The sequence below is a fragment of the Anas platyrhynchos genome, chromosome 14 (genome assembly GCF_047663525.1).
Source record: "Anas platyrhynchos isolate ZD024472 breed Pekin duck chromosome 14, IASCAAS_PekinDuck_T2T, whole genome shotgun sequence".
In the NCBI taxonomy this organism is placed as follows: Eukaryota; Metazoa; Chordata; class Aves; order Anseriformes; family Anatidae; genus Anas; species Anas platyrhynchos.
This window is the reverse complement of record NC_092600.1, coordinates 2,603,080-2,618,541: the sequence shown is the minus strand read 5'-3', so window position 1 is coordinate 2,618,541 and position 15,462 is coordinate 2,603,080. Positions and strand designations below refer to the sequence as shown.

At 44.7% G+C, this 15,462-nt stretch overlaps 1 long non-coding RNA gene across 3 annotated transcripts in view; it reads left to right on the top strand.

Annotated features, from left to right (window-relative positions):
• LOC119712982 (uncharacterized) overlaps window positions 1–14,523 on the top strand; it is a 60,040-nt gene extending 45,517 nt beyond the window's left edge. Inside the window, exon 3 of one of the 3 annotated variants that reach the window (XR_011812652.1) lies at window positions 14,380–14,523. This is a non-coding gene — a long non-coding RNA (uncharacterized lncRNA). Of the gene's footprint in view, window positions 1–1,287; window positions 2,260–12,422; window positions 12,628–14,379 lie in introns of those variants that run through there. The other 2 variants (XR_011812654.1, XR_005269421.2) reach the window with 2 other exon arrangements.
• Window positions 14,524–15,462: the final 939 nt, after the last annotated feature.

Sequence of the window (15,462 nt, the reverse complement as noted above, 5' to 3'; positions counted from 1 at the left end):
CCGCAGCACGCAGAAGTGGCACAATTTACCCCAAATCACTGGGGCAGGGTTTGCAGCACAGGATGCGTTCAGTTTTCCTCGCCACACCACAAAACAGCAGAAAATTGCTGAAAACATTGATCTTAAAGAAAAAACAAATCAAACACTACCCCCAACGCCTGCTGCAGCCCGGAGGTGCTGTGTGCCCGAAGGACTTAGTGGCTCCTGTAAGCAGGGGGTGGCTGTGATGTGTGGGGGACATGGGTGGGCTCCAGGCCCGAGCTGCTGCCAAACCTTGCAACCAAATTTCAGAATGAGGAAAGTTGAAGGGTTGCCGTGGGATGGTGGTTGTGGCTTTCAAAATAGCCCAGCTCCTCTTGTGCTGTTGTAAATTGAGTCCCAGCTTCAAAAAACCCTCAGCTTAATCAATGGGATTCCTTTATCCCTGTTTTCTCCCTTTCTTTCTTATTTTTTTAAAACTTTATTATCAGTTTACACATTTAATTATGTTGTTTTGCAGTACTTCTGTCAAGCTAGCGTTTCTTTCCCTACAGCTAGGCCAACGAAGCGACGTATGAAATACATAATGCTCTTTGATTAATATTAAATGTGCAGAACAAATACATTTGGAAGATCTTTATCTTCTTCTGGAGCGGGCTGTTGGCAGTGCTGGGGCTGGGCTTTGTGCCGGCTCCCCGGGGACACGTGGGGTGTCCTCTTTGTTTCCCACGGCTCGGTACGACCCGAGTACAACTTACACCTTTTTTCTCTCTCGCTTTTTGTAGCATTTCAAATATTTTCAGTATCTTTTGGCTCTTTAATATCTCTCACACATTAAATTTTGTAAATGCTGGCTTAATTTACCTTTGAAAGAAGCCTGGAATTTATGATTATTGGGGCCCATGCACCGCTGCTCTGCCCTTGTGATACCGCAGACCAGGTTCCCTCACGTGTTGGATGTCCAAATTTGCTTTACGGGCAGCCTAACGTAAGAAATTTTGTTCAAACCAGTAAACAGGCATCCACAGCTGCTCTGCTTTGTTGTATTTCAATTAATTTCATATTCTTTGGGGATGATAAATGTTAGGAGGAAGGTATTTTTATGAATGAAAGATGCAGTAAGTGTATATGAAAAGCAGCGTAGTGCTTGCACGAGGTTCTGCAAATCTCCTGCTTTCTGGCCCGAAACAGCTTTCTGCTGCGTGCAAATCGCTGCTGAACGCAATCAGTGATATTACTGCCAGCCATTACACGTTTCTGTTACATCTCATCTGTCTTTCCCTGCTTTTCTTGTCGTTTTGTGTCCAGGTGTTTGCTCAGGGAGATGAAGAAAGTGAGTAAATATTCCAGGCTCTCAGGAAGCCCCGAGGAATTGTTGGAGGATGCTGCCGGGGGTTTGGGAACACAATGCACTTCTGTCAGCGTTGACCGGGGCGGAGGTTATCAGAGAGGAAAGAAAGGGCAGTAGACAGAGATAAGTACTTGTTTTTGATGCGTTTTGACCTTAGTTTGTGCTGTCGGCTGTGGCGGATCGATGGCACGTCCCTGCGGTGGGCCTGACCTTGGACGTGGCCATGCAACATTTGGTGCGTGCCCAAATGCAGGAGGTAGGTGAGTCCATCGCTGGCTTGGGCTTTCCTTGAGCTGTGTTAGTAATTAAAAGCAAACAAAACGAGAAACTGAGCTCAAACATGGATCTGTTGGAGGGACTGGGGGAGAGGAGACCTCCCTGTGCCCTGGGGAAGAGCTGAAGGCGCAGACGGAAAGCCGGTGGTGCTCCCACCCATCGCTGCATCTCACGTCTGCTGCTGGACGCCAAATTGGCAAAGCTTCCACCAGGGCTTCATAAAGCAAGCGGTGTAACCTATTACAGCAAATCATCCTTTGTCATCACTTGCCTTCACAAGGTATTTGTAAATAAAAGAGCTTGCTTCCTACCTGTAATAGAATTACACAGATAAATCAGTGCTCGGCTCCTTCCCTTCGCTGCAGCCTCCTGCAATTTTCTCGGTGAAGTTTTCATGTAGGATGGCCTCTCCAGGGGCTTAAAATGAATCACAGAACAAAATGAAACCTGACCTTATGCCGTATGTATTTTTTATGACTGGAGCTTATCTTATCAGGCTCGGTTGCCTACCTTGCGCCGGAAAGAAATTTTGGCTGGCGTTTCCTAGCAGAAGGAAAGAGCCGTTCCCCTAAAGCTCGATAATACCGTCGGACTTGCGTCTGCCTTTCACCCAGGTGTGACCCCACTTAAGAATAAAGTCATTTCCCAGCTCACTTTTAAGCGTGGTGTAGCAGACAGCCAAGGGTTTGGCAGCGGCTGAGCGCAGAGGGACGGGTGCCGCGGCCGGGCTGGCGGCACCGTTGTCTCTGCCTGGCTTTGATGGTAATCGGGTCGGGCAGACATCTCTGGCAGCTGCACCTAATGGGCTGCCACGCTGGGGAGGACCAGACCTTGAAACTCTTTCTGCTCCGCAGCCAGTGCACGGGGAAAATAAAACCAATTCTGCATTAACGTCGCTATTAAATTCTGCCCTCCCGGCTAAATCAACAAATTGGTGGTGCTTCACACTGGGAAGTTGGCCTTTTCTCTGTAGCTTATTTTTTTTATTATTTTTAATTTTGGTTGATTGAAATATCCGTTTAAATTATTGATAGGAGCTTAAAACGGAGCTAATTCACTTCAATTTATCCCATAGACAAAACTATTTATAATTAACGGAGAAGCAGAGGTCACTTCGGTGTGTAATAGCTGCCAAGCCAAATGAATAATAATTAGGCAGTTTTTTATGCTAAGCTAAAAATTATGCAAGGACTGCCCTCCGAATAGCCTTGAAATGATTAGCGAGAGATTCAGGTGACAACGCCGGGGAGGGAGGAAAGAAATCCGGGGGGTCTGAAACCGGGCGCTTGTTTGTCTGCTGGGCTGGCTGTGTCAGCACGGGAAACAAACGGTCTTCAAAACCCAACCTTATCTTTAAATCACAGCGACAGCAGAAGCTGTTGTAGATACATGATGATACATAATTGAAAAGGACAAAGGGTGAGGGTTTTATTTAAAAAGGATGGGGTCTGAGCGGCGGCTGCCTCATCCGTCAGCGTTCGCCTGGTAAGTTCCTAGGGCCAAAATTGAAGTGTGCTTCGTTTGGGTGGAGAGACTCTGATCAGTGACATAACCTTCACTTCTTTCTTTATTTATTTATTAACTTTAAGATGGGGAGAAAACGTCCTGAAAATGTTCCTGCCACCTTGCTGCGGGTTCCCCTGGGGCTGGCACGCTGTTCGAGGAGGCGAGGTGTGGAGGGACAGCCTCGTGCATTCCCTGCCTGTGCAAAGGGCTTTTGTTTTCCGCGTGTTTTATTGCAGTGAAACAACGAATGGTTAAAAGGGGGAAAAAAAGGGAAAGAAATTAATGTAGGCTACAACACAGAATTATTGCACCAAAGCTGAAACAAGGGTAAAAAGTAGCAACAATTGCATAATGGAACTATAAAAAAGCTCCTTCCCTCTGCTTGCAGGACATAATACCAGCTCACAACACAATATAATTAGATTGCCACATCACCCCTTGTAAAACCAGAAAGAAAAGAAATGTAGGGAGGCATTAAAACTCCTTTCATTTTCTAATGCCTTTGGAGAGCTATTGGCCATGGAGGACTTGCTCTGGCAAAAAGCTCTAGTGAGCTATTAGGTTTTTAACTATTTTATAGTATTTTTTATTGTTGCCAGGCCTAGTTTTTCAGTGCAATGACTTTGCCCTCTTTCCCTCCTCCAGCCTGTCATACGTTTATCAATCTCACAGAAACCTTTCACTATAAAGATAAGTCCAGGCTCTTCCAAAGCGCGGTGTCCTGCTGCCATACCCTCCTTCCCCTCCACTTTTTTCGGTAGGTTTCACATCACTTCTTTTATCTGGGGATCTTCTGATACAAATTCCTTGTGTCAGCTCCGGGTCCCAGGAACAAAGCCCTGTTGTGCCGGGAAGTGGCCACGACCACCTCTGGGCCAGGTTTAAGTGCAAGAGGAGAGCAGAGCCTCTTCTGAGCCCAGAGATCACCTTCCTGAAACGGTTACCTACAAGCAAAACTGTCTCTCTTCTTTCTTGTGCTTTAATGTGGTGTTTTGCTCCCCATTAGAGCTGAAAGGCTAAAATGCAAATGGACAGAAAGGAGGGACCGAGCATTGAAGAGCAACTTTATTCTCCTGGTGAAGCTGAAGGATTGTACTTTTAGAAAAAGACAGCTTTTGCCAAGGACAAATGGATGCAAAAATCACTACATTGCCATGGGTTGATTAGAATTGGGCCTTTTCAGAGGAAAACAATATTACTTATTAGTGGACCTGCCAAATTTGGTCCTGACTCAAATTTTTTAAAATCTGTGGAAATGTCAGAGCTGCTATAAGCGTAGGGAGCTGACAGTGATAAGTTGTGTGTATCTCTAACCAGCAGTTTTAAAATGATGCATAGGGAGAGCAGTTGAAAGAAAACTCGCAAACTGATATGAGCAAGAAAAATGTTCCTGATTAATGCAGTGGAAAAACACAGAGCTGAAACTTCCTTGTGGTTATGGTGGTGGGACACCCAGGCTTAGCTGGGAATTAGGGTGTGGTCATGGCTGTCATCGTCCTTACCGAGATCTTTTAGGTTTTGCCAGGCGTCTAGGGAGTGTGCTGCCAAAAGCACACCTATAAATAGGTGGGATGGATGCTGACCTGGTGAGAGAGTGTGTCTTAATGTGCTCTGGTTCACCTCTTCCACCTCCTGCGTGTCTAATTGGCTGTGACTGCCCTTCAGAGCAGTGTTCTTGGGTCAATGATGAACGAATTTAGGTTTCTGTCAAAGGGGAGGATATGCCTGCCTGGTTCCTTCCCTGTCCATCCATCCATTGGAAAATTGGCCCCTGGGAGCAGAGGACGCCCCAGCTCTCTACTCACTGGCTTTGCAGAAACATTTCCCCTGGTCTCAGTCGTAAAGTTCACAGCATCGTTGTGGTGCTAGCAGGAACCTCAGTGAGCATTGCGGTTTAGATCTGCGTGTCGAAGCGAAGAGGAGAGCAAGAGGAATCTGCTCCTAGGTTGAATTCCCTACCCGAGGCACAGGACTCGTGGCAGGTTACACGTGCTGAGCTGGCAGAACAGGGCTGGGTCGTGCTGTTCCAGGGTCAGGGTGCTTCCAGATGGCCTAGGCTGACATCATCTGGATCTTAAATTTAATTCAGGGTGACAAATACCAGACAAGACAGTGGGAAGCCCCTCTATTAAGCTTATGCAGATGTTGTATGAGTGCACATGCATGTATATGCCATGGTTTTTATATAGTTCTGTGTGATATATCTCTATGCTGTTCAATTACCTCTGCTGTTGTTAAATTTTATTTAACTCAGTGAGTTGACTCACACTGCCTGCAGTGCAGCAATTGAGCAGCGAATTTGTAAGCATATAGAAGATAACAAGGAGAAAAATAATTAACCAGAAGTCATGTCAAACCTATTCAGTTTTCATTTACAGCAGCAACAAACCTGGTGGGTAGAGAGCCAGTTGCACATAACATTACCATAAGCAGGCGTGGACAGGGTAAGTACAAAAGGGGCTGGAAAAATGTACTTCAGTGCTACAACACGCCGTGCACACGTAGCCTGCTCTGCTCAGGGCAGGATGGGTGAGGGGAGGGCAAAGAGGATGGCTTCTGAGCACCAAAAAGCCTCCAGGGGTGCAGGTTGGGTCCACCAGGCAGCGATGCTCCAAGATGCAGCCTACTGACCATGTCCATCCTTAACGGCACTCAATGTGAAAGGAAATACCAGAGCAGCTCCTAAATAGAGGAATTTACCCCATTTTGGGGGTAATTTTTATCTGTGATGACCATTCCGCAGTATAGGAAATGGTCCACAGAAAGCACCTTCAAGGCACGGCATTGAAATGTTAATTATTGCAGTGTTTCAGCATCAGGTTTCTAAGCTAAATCACAAAAGTTTGCCCAGCACATAAAGCCTCATGTGAGTGCTGCTGGGTGATCAGCTTCCAGCAACAACCACCAATGAGGTTTTTTTCATTTGTATTTGATGTTTCTTGCTAATTTAAATGTCACAGCTCATATCTATGCCTCTGTTACCTCAAGGGTAGGCTACTCAAGTGTGAACTATAATAGAGTTGCATCTCAAACACACTTGAAACGGTACTTCAGTGTGGAATGACTCTGTTTACATTGAAAATGATATATTATTATTTATATCGCAGTAATATCCAGCAGCTCCAGACATCTATTAGGAAGCCTTTATGGTCAGTGCAAAATAGACCATAAAGTAATGTCCCTATGCCTGAGAGAAGTAAATTCATTTATAAGGAAAGCCAGCCACGAATATATCAGCATGTCTGCGCAGAAGCTAGCTACATCTGTGCTGCAGCATAGAGGTATTAGTTTCCCGTCATACAGCTGCCAAGGAGCTGACATTTGTCCACAAAAAGGCTTCAGCTTCCTTTCTTTGCAGCTAAATCACTTCAGGAACTCGGGTTGGGGCTACTCAGGTAAATGACAGAAAGTAGTTGAAGGAGTATTGATGGGTTGGCTTTTAAATGGGCCTTGCTTGGTGCCGATAGCAATTTGATAATATCGAAGTCATGTTGCGGGTGTCCCTTCCTCGTTTTTTTTGCTGCCAAAATGATCTCCCCGTCCTGCCTGAGACTTCCTTCTCCATGCTGGAAAAATCCTCACCTGTTAACCCGGAGCCTTCTGTTCCGTGTGTTCCTCTGTTGACAGAAAGATGTATTTTCAGGCGAAATTGTTGCTTTGCTGCACTGCTCCGCGAGCAGATCAAGGCACGGTTTGTTCCTCTGTTCCCTTCCTGCTGCCTGAGTGACTGCCTGCGCTTAAAAGCATTTGCCTGACTTGAACCCGGTAAATTCACTCGCAGTATTTGAGAAAAGCTGTCGGCAGTGCTGTGTTCCTTCTATTTAACCTGGCAAGCATCATACATGTTCTGGAGTGGGGAACTCGATGTGAGATGTCTCTGTGTGCCTGTAGGTGTGCACCTGGCCATTTCTCCTTTCTGCGCCTGCTGTTCAGGAGCATCGCCTGGACATCAAGGTGATCACATCAGCAAACAAAATCCCTTTGTCCCGTTACACTCATCAAAGCTGGGCTTTGTTACGAGGGCTCCAAGCGCCTGCTTTCTGCTTGGCACTGGGTGAGGAGCAAGGCAGAGGGATGAGCTGCTGGAGGATGCAGCCAGCTGTGGCTGCTGGCGATAGAGCCAGGGCTTCCTCTGCGCTGCAGTGCTCTCCTCGAGGGCTCTGCTTCCAGCACACCCTCCCAAAAAGGTGGGTGGGCAGAAGTCAGAGCTACGAGTGGCAAGTTGTCCATCACCGTTTGGAGCTGAATCAACAGGTGTCACGCTGGGAAACCTCTAAAATCTCCCCACCTTCCAAACTTCTCACATCCCCAATGATGTTTCAGTCTAGGTTTTCAAGGTTTTGTGCTAGTGCCATGCGAATCCTTCAAAAAGCACATCAGCAGGTTGGTTAGGCTTTTAGCTCCTATTGATTTTAATGAGACTTAAGCACCTAATCAGTTTATGCGTGTGGGTTTCTCGAAAATGCCTCTTTGCATCGTTAAGCACCTTAATGCCACCAGAAATAATCTGGCCCTTCGGACAGCAAATATTATTCAGATGCGTGGTCTGTATCAATAGAGGGTTATGGTTATTGGCACAGTGAAAAAAACGCTCTTCACAGGCAATACTTAAAAATCTCGGAAATGGGAGTATGGCTGCTTATAACGATGGTTATTAGGATGGTGGTGTGATGCAGAGAGTTAACGTGGCAGATTATGTCAGAAGATCGTACAGCGGTAACAGAGCGTGGAGTTTATTCCTTAACGTAAAAGCTCCTGGATTTCTTATCCACCATTCCTTGAGCCCGTAGGAAGGGGTGCTTTCCTACCCCGTCTTTGTAGATTTCTCCAATAAAATAAGCTTTAGCCAAGTGATATGAATAACACCGTTTGAATTAAATGGAATAATAAGCAGGATGAAATGTCTTGAAAATATTTTATTTGAGAAATGCAGGCTTGAGAAGGCAATGTGACAGCGAGGAGCTCTGGGGCAGGGGTATAAAACCTGCCCTCCCCTGCCATCCCTCCCCTGCAGAAAAACAATTGTGTGTAAGGGCTCTAAACATGCTTACCTTTTCTGGGGAAATGCAGGAAACTTGAAAGGAATGGAAAAAGGAGATTGATTGTTGGTGCAGAGACGTGTAGCGTAGTTTGGCGCTATAATGTGGGAACTCATCAGCTAGAAATGTCTAACGAGGAGAAAAACTCCGGTGTGGTGTTTGATCACGGGGTGATTATGAGCCAGTGAAGTAGTATGGCTGTGTGAAAACCAAATGTACTGTAAGACTCCTTCCATTTACAGAGGAGCGTTAATGTCCTTGTGGAAATTATCAAAACAGGTGGATTCACGCTGGAAAAAATGCAGAGCAAAGTGTAGGGTCTGATAATGTGGGAGAAAGTATCCTACAGGAAGAAACTAAAAACCAAACAACCTTGTTTGGCTTGGCAAAGCGAAGTTTTGGAAGGGTAAGGTTTCTTTATGGAACGTGTCCAAGAGGCAAACCCTAAAAGGAATGAACTCTTTAAGCTAAAAGCTGACATTGTGGTGAGAGCAAAGAAGTACAAATGAGCCTTAAATTAACAGGAGCAAGGAGCAGCGTGGTGCTAGGACCCTCTTTCAAGGAACTGGGTGGGTAACACAGGAGGCATTTAAGATGATGTTGGACCCACACAACAGATCTCTCTCTGGGTACAGAGCGACCCAGGAGATTCTTTCCAATCTCACGTTTCTGTGATTAAAGCTGCCTTTGTTTTTTCCCTTACACCTGACCAAGTAATAAGTGCTCCCACTTATTAATTGGGTGACTTTGTCGTTGCTCACAGTATAATTCAGCTCAGATATCCGTTCAATAGTCAGGAAAATATTCATGACTCTTGATTGTTTTGTGCATTTCAGTACCATAATCAGTCAAATGAGACGTGTCACACCTTGGTGACTAGACAGTAAAACACTGGTTCTTTGCTCCATATAAAGTGACAGCAATTTTAATTGCATGCCTGAAAGGTCTGGGGTGGTTTCAGAACGAACGAATGAATCTATTAGTGCTGTTGTCTTTGCCCATAACCGCTCTCCCATAACGATGAGGGAAAGCTATTACACTGGCTTGTATGCAGAACTCCCACTCCCGTGTTGTTTAAATTGGTTTTAGTCAATGGTCAACGCTGCCTTTAAATTGCGATCGCAGAAAGCTAAGTGGGAAACTAATATAGAGCACCACTGACCCTTTCCAAACGTAAATGTTTTCCGGATTATTAGGGGAGGTATCCCTGTGCCTTACTCACTTCTCGCTGGCTGGCTTTAGGAGTGGATCTTGCATGAGCCTCATGCAAAGCCTTCCTTACGCTGGGAGATTTATTTCGCTAGTGGGATTGGTCAGTTTAAGGGATCAAAGCTATTTTTCCCCCTCAAAACTAAGGCATACGTTTTATTTAGCCTTATCTAGCGTGGTATCTTTGCAAAAGGCAATCCTTAACGCCCAAAATACTGGTGGAGAAAACCAGCAGGAAAAGCCTTGTATCAAAAGCAGTGTTGTATATTTTATTCCTGACAAAATGCTCCGATGCCTGCTGGCTGCATTGTTCTGAATCTTGCTTTAGCACCCGGCGTCTTTTAAAAGATTCCTCTGCAGGTACAAAACCCTGTGATATGTGGAAATCCTAATCACTGGTGTAGGATTTTCTGGGCATGCTGGAGAGCTTTCCCGAAATAGCTGGAATAAACAAGAGTTTATTTTTGCTGCTAAAAGGAGGGTACATTTTTCATCGTACAAATGAATGTTTAATGTACAGTAATATGGACGAATGAGGCCAGCGCAGAAATCACCCTGAAGGCTGGATGCATTAATTGCTGTGCCTGTGCTGTGGCGAGATTATTTGTGGTAAAACTGGTGCAGGTTGCTTCTGCTGGAGTTTGTGTACTCAGTGTTTTTAGGATGGATAAAAATTTGGTGTTTTAAAGATGCGTCCTGTTTGCTCGGTGCTGATGAGCCCCTGCAGTAGCTACAGCTGATGACGGCACAAGAGTGCTTTGGGCACTCCTTGTATTTATATCAGTTCTGTAAGCAGTTTCTTGCTGGGATAACTGGGAAACTGGTGGTGTTTTTACTGCTTCAAAATATCATGCTCATAATGTTATGTCTTACTGGCCCAGTTATCTAGCCAGGAGCATCCCAGGAAGAGTGGTAGGGCTGCAGACTGGATGAAATTATCCCATATGGTAGGCTGACCAAGAGCAAGAGTTTTGGGCGATGAAGAAATGGGCTAAATAGATGAAGAAATGGGCAAAATAAATGTATCCTGTGTCAGGCTGGATTTCTGCTGCTGAATCTGGATGTTTTCCTCTCTCTTGTGCCAAACTCCATAAAGCACATAAAAACACCTCTATCTGCCAGCACAGAACTCCGCGTGTGGCTGCAGCACCACATGGGCAGCATGGGAGGAATGGCAAAAAGCACCTTTGTAAGGACATCGGATTGTCTGCATGTAGAACCCTATTGCTGGGAATAATTTGGGGGGCTAGGATGGGGAGAGAGAAGGTTTCAATTTAATAATGTTGTTCTCTTCTGGGACAGAGAAAAATAATTAGGCCTGGGACTCTCCGAGTACTTGTCTGTGTCTTTAGGAGCCTGAAAAATGCAGATGCTAAGTTCTGGTCCCTCTCCTGCAGATTTGTGTTTTTTCTACTCTCATTTCTTGCTTAATGCCTGTATATCCTGAGCAATTGCAAGCCTGAAGTTACATCTTTCATGTCTAGCTGCACAAACCCAATAAAACTAAATGACTGAAATACAGCATTATGGAACAAAAGCTTCCTCCTCCCTCGTTTTCTCCCTACATGACACAAGCTAATGACTTGTCCTTAGAATTATTGTACGGAAGGATATAATCTCTGAAGGCAACCCCGAGCACCGATCCTTTCCTCTGTGACACGGGGAGGTGATATCTCCGTGGCACAAAATCGGTGCAGCTGGGTGCGGGGTCAGATTCCAAATGTGCAACGATGTCTTCGTGTAATAGAATAAATTAATTCTCACTGTAGAAAGTGGCACACTATTTGTTAAGGACGTCAATACATTTCTGCCTCTGTTTTATTTTTTTTTTTGTGTGTGAGCAAAGAGCCGACAACAAGAGCACTAACAAATGGTCCCTCTCCCTCAATGCCTCAAACATTGCTATAATGATGGAAAAACAATGGCAACTTCTATAACCATCATGAAACTAAGAACTTACTGTCGTATTTCTCATGGGATCTAATTTAAAACAGTCTTCGAAGAGAAACTCAGGTCAAGAGTAAAGAAGAAAAAGATGATGGAGATCTGGTTTGACAGCTGGAATATCACAGCGCGTACCCGCTTAAACTCTAAAGGGCTTTATGGATAAGGACTTCTTCCAGGGAACGCGCTCAAACCACAGCTAACTGGAAATAAACAGCAAAGCTTTTGTTCCTTCGGATATAATTTCCTTCAGGTATGCATGCTGTTCATCGCAGACGCTGTTTTGCCAGAAATGCTTTCCTGATCTGCTGTCTTCTTGCAGCAGGCCTGGCCGTGAGCCTTCCCTTTCTCTAGGATGAGTCCTGGTTGGCACTAAGGTCAGCAAGCAGATGTAGGAAAAGCTCTTTGAAGAGAATGTGGTCTGAAGGCAAGCATACCCCGGTCTGTGATGTCCCTCTTCAGGAAGGATTTCTTAGCTCTCACTAGTCCATAGCTCTTGTAGCTTAGGGGATTTAAGAGGAAGTCTTTCTGACCGGTGAAGATGCCCCTTTGGTTACAGCAATCTGCATGTAATCTGCTGCCTGGACTTCAGCACTTCTTCAATGAAGTTCGAGAAAACGAAGTAAATGCATAAATTAACCAAAATTTGGTATGCTTTAGGTTTCTCTGCGTTGCGTAAAATTCTTTCCACACTTTCTGTAGGACTAAATTTGGTGCAAATGTTTGTCAGAAATGCAACAGCTAAATATTTGCCTTCTCTAAAGTCTTTAAGAGGAGGAGAAAAGAATATTTTCTTTAGTTTTAATCGATATTCCTAACTTCAGAGAAACAAAGCGGTATTCTGAAGCTCTCAATTCCTTGCAAATTGTTTTAAACTTTTGCAAAGGTCGTGTAAGCGAAGGGCTTGGGGGGTATCTGGAAAGAAATGTCTGTTTTACAAGAAAAGCAGGAACCTACAGTTAAGGATCTTTTTGTGGATTTTGCTAACAGAAGGGGGGTTTTTAACTGCCTTTATATTCTGGATATTTTTATTGTTAGAGGTAGTAGGACACTTCAGCAATATTAAAAAAAAATGCTCCCCAGGGTCTTTGAATTAAATGTTCCTTTTGCCTTTAAAGGTTCAAGACTTTGAAACATTGGATGGAGAGCCCTCCTGTATTTGAGGGCTTTTCAGTTTGAACCATCGCTTTTGTTTTACCATCTGAAACATCCTCTGGGATTCTGAAAATGTTTCTACAAAGCATGAGTCCAAAAGTCATCCATTTATGGCCAATTCCTCTCCAGAGAGAGGGGAACAAGTGAAATTGAAGTAATTCACCTTAAATAAAGATAAAAATAGACACAAATATCATCAGTCTTTAATAATATATTGAGTGGTGGGGATGAGGAGGACAGTGGGGAGAGGCAGGATCTCATCCTGGGGTGGTTTTCTCCCTGCCCACAGCAGGGGGATTGGAATTAGACGATCTTTAAGGTCCCTTCCAACCCAAACCATTCTGTGATTCTCTTTATTGATGTTGCTCATTTTAAGTTCAGACAGCATCAGGATGAGCCCTCTTTTCCTCCTGTCACTGGAGAGCCTGCCCCAAGATACTAAATGCCCTGAACTTCAGGGGCATTGCCATTGTTTTAGTTGGAGCTGACTGGTTGTAATGGACCCACATCCAGAACAAAACCTGAGACAAAGCTGGCAGGGATCACTTGGTCTTTATGACATAAAACCCTGCCAAGCCTTTAACAGCATTAATGTAAAAAGCAAACAACGTCATCAGGAAAAAGTCAGAACAGACGTATGAAAAATTTTGAATAATTTGCACTCTTATTTTGTAGGGGAAGCTGTATTTATATAGGCTTAGAAATTAGACGGATCTCCTAGCCTTACTAAATGTTGTGACAGATCCGTCACTTTTCCATGAAAAAATGTTTTTCAGAAATATTTTTGGTTTCTCCAATGTGCTATATTTTCTTAGAGAGATCAGAAATCTTCATGGATTATAATCGGCACATTCAGGAAGAAGTGTATGCTACTGAATTTCCCCCCGCCCTGCCCATATTGTGTTTGCTCTAAGCAAACCTGTGCTCAAGAGCTGCCATAAGCTGGTAGAGCTAAAAGCACAACGTCTACCAGAAAGCATAATTTGGTTTTCTACTCTTGTAGTTTACATGGAGTAACAAGGGCTGCTTTGCATGACCCAAATTTCCTTTTGCTGAAGTGGAACAATGGAAGTTGGTTCTTCTTTATGAAGAAAATAGCTGAAGAAGGGCAGAGAGAGGGTCTCTGCCGTTAATGAATCACAGAATGGCTTGGGTTGGAAGGGACCTTAAAGATCATCTAGTTTCAACTCCCAGTGAAGCCAGGCTTCATCACAAGACGCGTGTCTTTGGTTCTTTGCTTTCTGTTCAGGCAAAGGACGTGTGCTTTGGCATGCAGCTTATAAATAGTTCACTTGATCTGCACTGGGGAAGGGGCGTCCTAACCCGGGGACGTGCAGTACCCTGAACGTGTCTGCTCCTGGGGAGAGCCCTTTCTTGGGTCACCGGGCCTCCTTTGCCTTGACCTCCCCTGTATGCTCAGGGCTCACATCTCATTGTACATACAGTGCATTTGTCACATAAAGAAACCCGTGTTGGAACATGAAAGTATATATTTCAGAAAAGACATTTTAGGGAACCTGACAAAGGTCACCTACACGTCAGCCGCCTTTCTAAAACCTCCAGTTCTTCAATGCTGTAATGATGCTGTGATGTATTTTCATGCTTTAGAGATTTGTCTTTTAGTTTGGTTGCTACAGAGTGAAAAACATCGTCTTCAGGTTGGTTTAAAGTCTAGGATAAAGACTCCTTGGATATACAAGTTTGTTTGAAGACATTTACTTGATGTAAGTACGAGGCAGTAGCTCTGCCCCAGGATCCGGCCCTTCATTGAAGGTTTTTGTGTGTTACAGCAATGGAATAAGTCACGAACTGGTTAAATTAAAAATAATAAGTTTTCTAACAAGGGATATAATCCACAGGTATTATCCAAAGCTTATTATAAGATGATGAAAATAATTCCCGTCTGTGTTATAACTGCAGCGTGTTGAAAGAGCTTGCATTGGAAAGGGACGCTCGGCTTTGTGAATCGGGGCTGCTGTTGGGAGCGATCCCAGCGAGCCCTGACCTCTGCGTGGAGCTGCAGCCGCGCTGAACACATCGCAGGTAGGCCTGCAATTGTACCGTGCTAATCACACCGTGAGAGGCTGGGAGAAAATGTCAGCAGCTAATAAGACCTAATGTAATCATTCTTAAGAGGTGGAGATGAATAAGTATCGTAGCATGGTCAGTGGCCTTCAGAAGAGAGTTGTTTTTATGTAAAGGCAGCAGAACCTGAATAAGGCAATAATTGGATGTATGGGCTGTGGGATGTAGATTTGGTAAGGCTTTTTGATGAGATGGCTGATGTATAAACGGGCATAGGAGGGCTTGTAAAGAAGGTGCACACCAACGTGCAGCACCATGCAGCTTCCTTATAGAAGCTGTGGTGGTCTGGAAGCCTCTTGTTGAGAAGCACCTGCATCATTGCTCCAAGTTTTAAAGGGGTTTTGATAAAATGATCAGCTAAGTGTAAATTTAGCCTGAAAATTAAAAACGTGCAGCTCTGCTGAAGGAGCTGTTAGCTCCGGGACAGCTCGTTGACCTGGTCCTTTGGTACGGCTTGCCACCTGCTGGGTGGCGTGTCGGTGTGACACTTGGACCTTCACAAACCGGAGCTCCTTGCCTTCTCCAGGGTGAGCCTGCCGTGGTACCCAACTCGCTTCCTTGCTTAACAGCTCTTCCCCCAAAAGTTCTTTGCAAATTAACTTAATTAGCAAATGACCTAGCGTTAAAGCACAATACTGTTTTCTGTCCGAAGGATTTCACTGACAGGTCTCAAGGTACCGGAACGTTTTTATCTCCGAGTCAATAGCGAAGCTCCCCAACACTTGTCCCGCCAGACAATCAAAGGCCATCAGGCCCAGTCGCAGCGAGCACAATGCCGCTCCTGATGGCACGGGTGTTATCTGAGATTTGCAGGACCTGATCAATTGAACGAGACACTAGCTGGCAATCAATAGCTTTCTACCATTATAGCAGCCTCATTCATGCTGCTGGAGGAAGAGGTTTGTCAGCATTTTCATT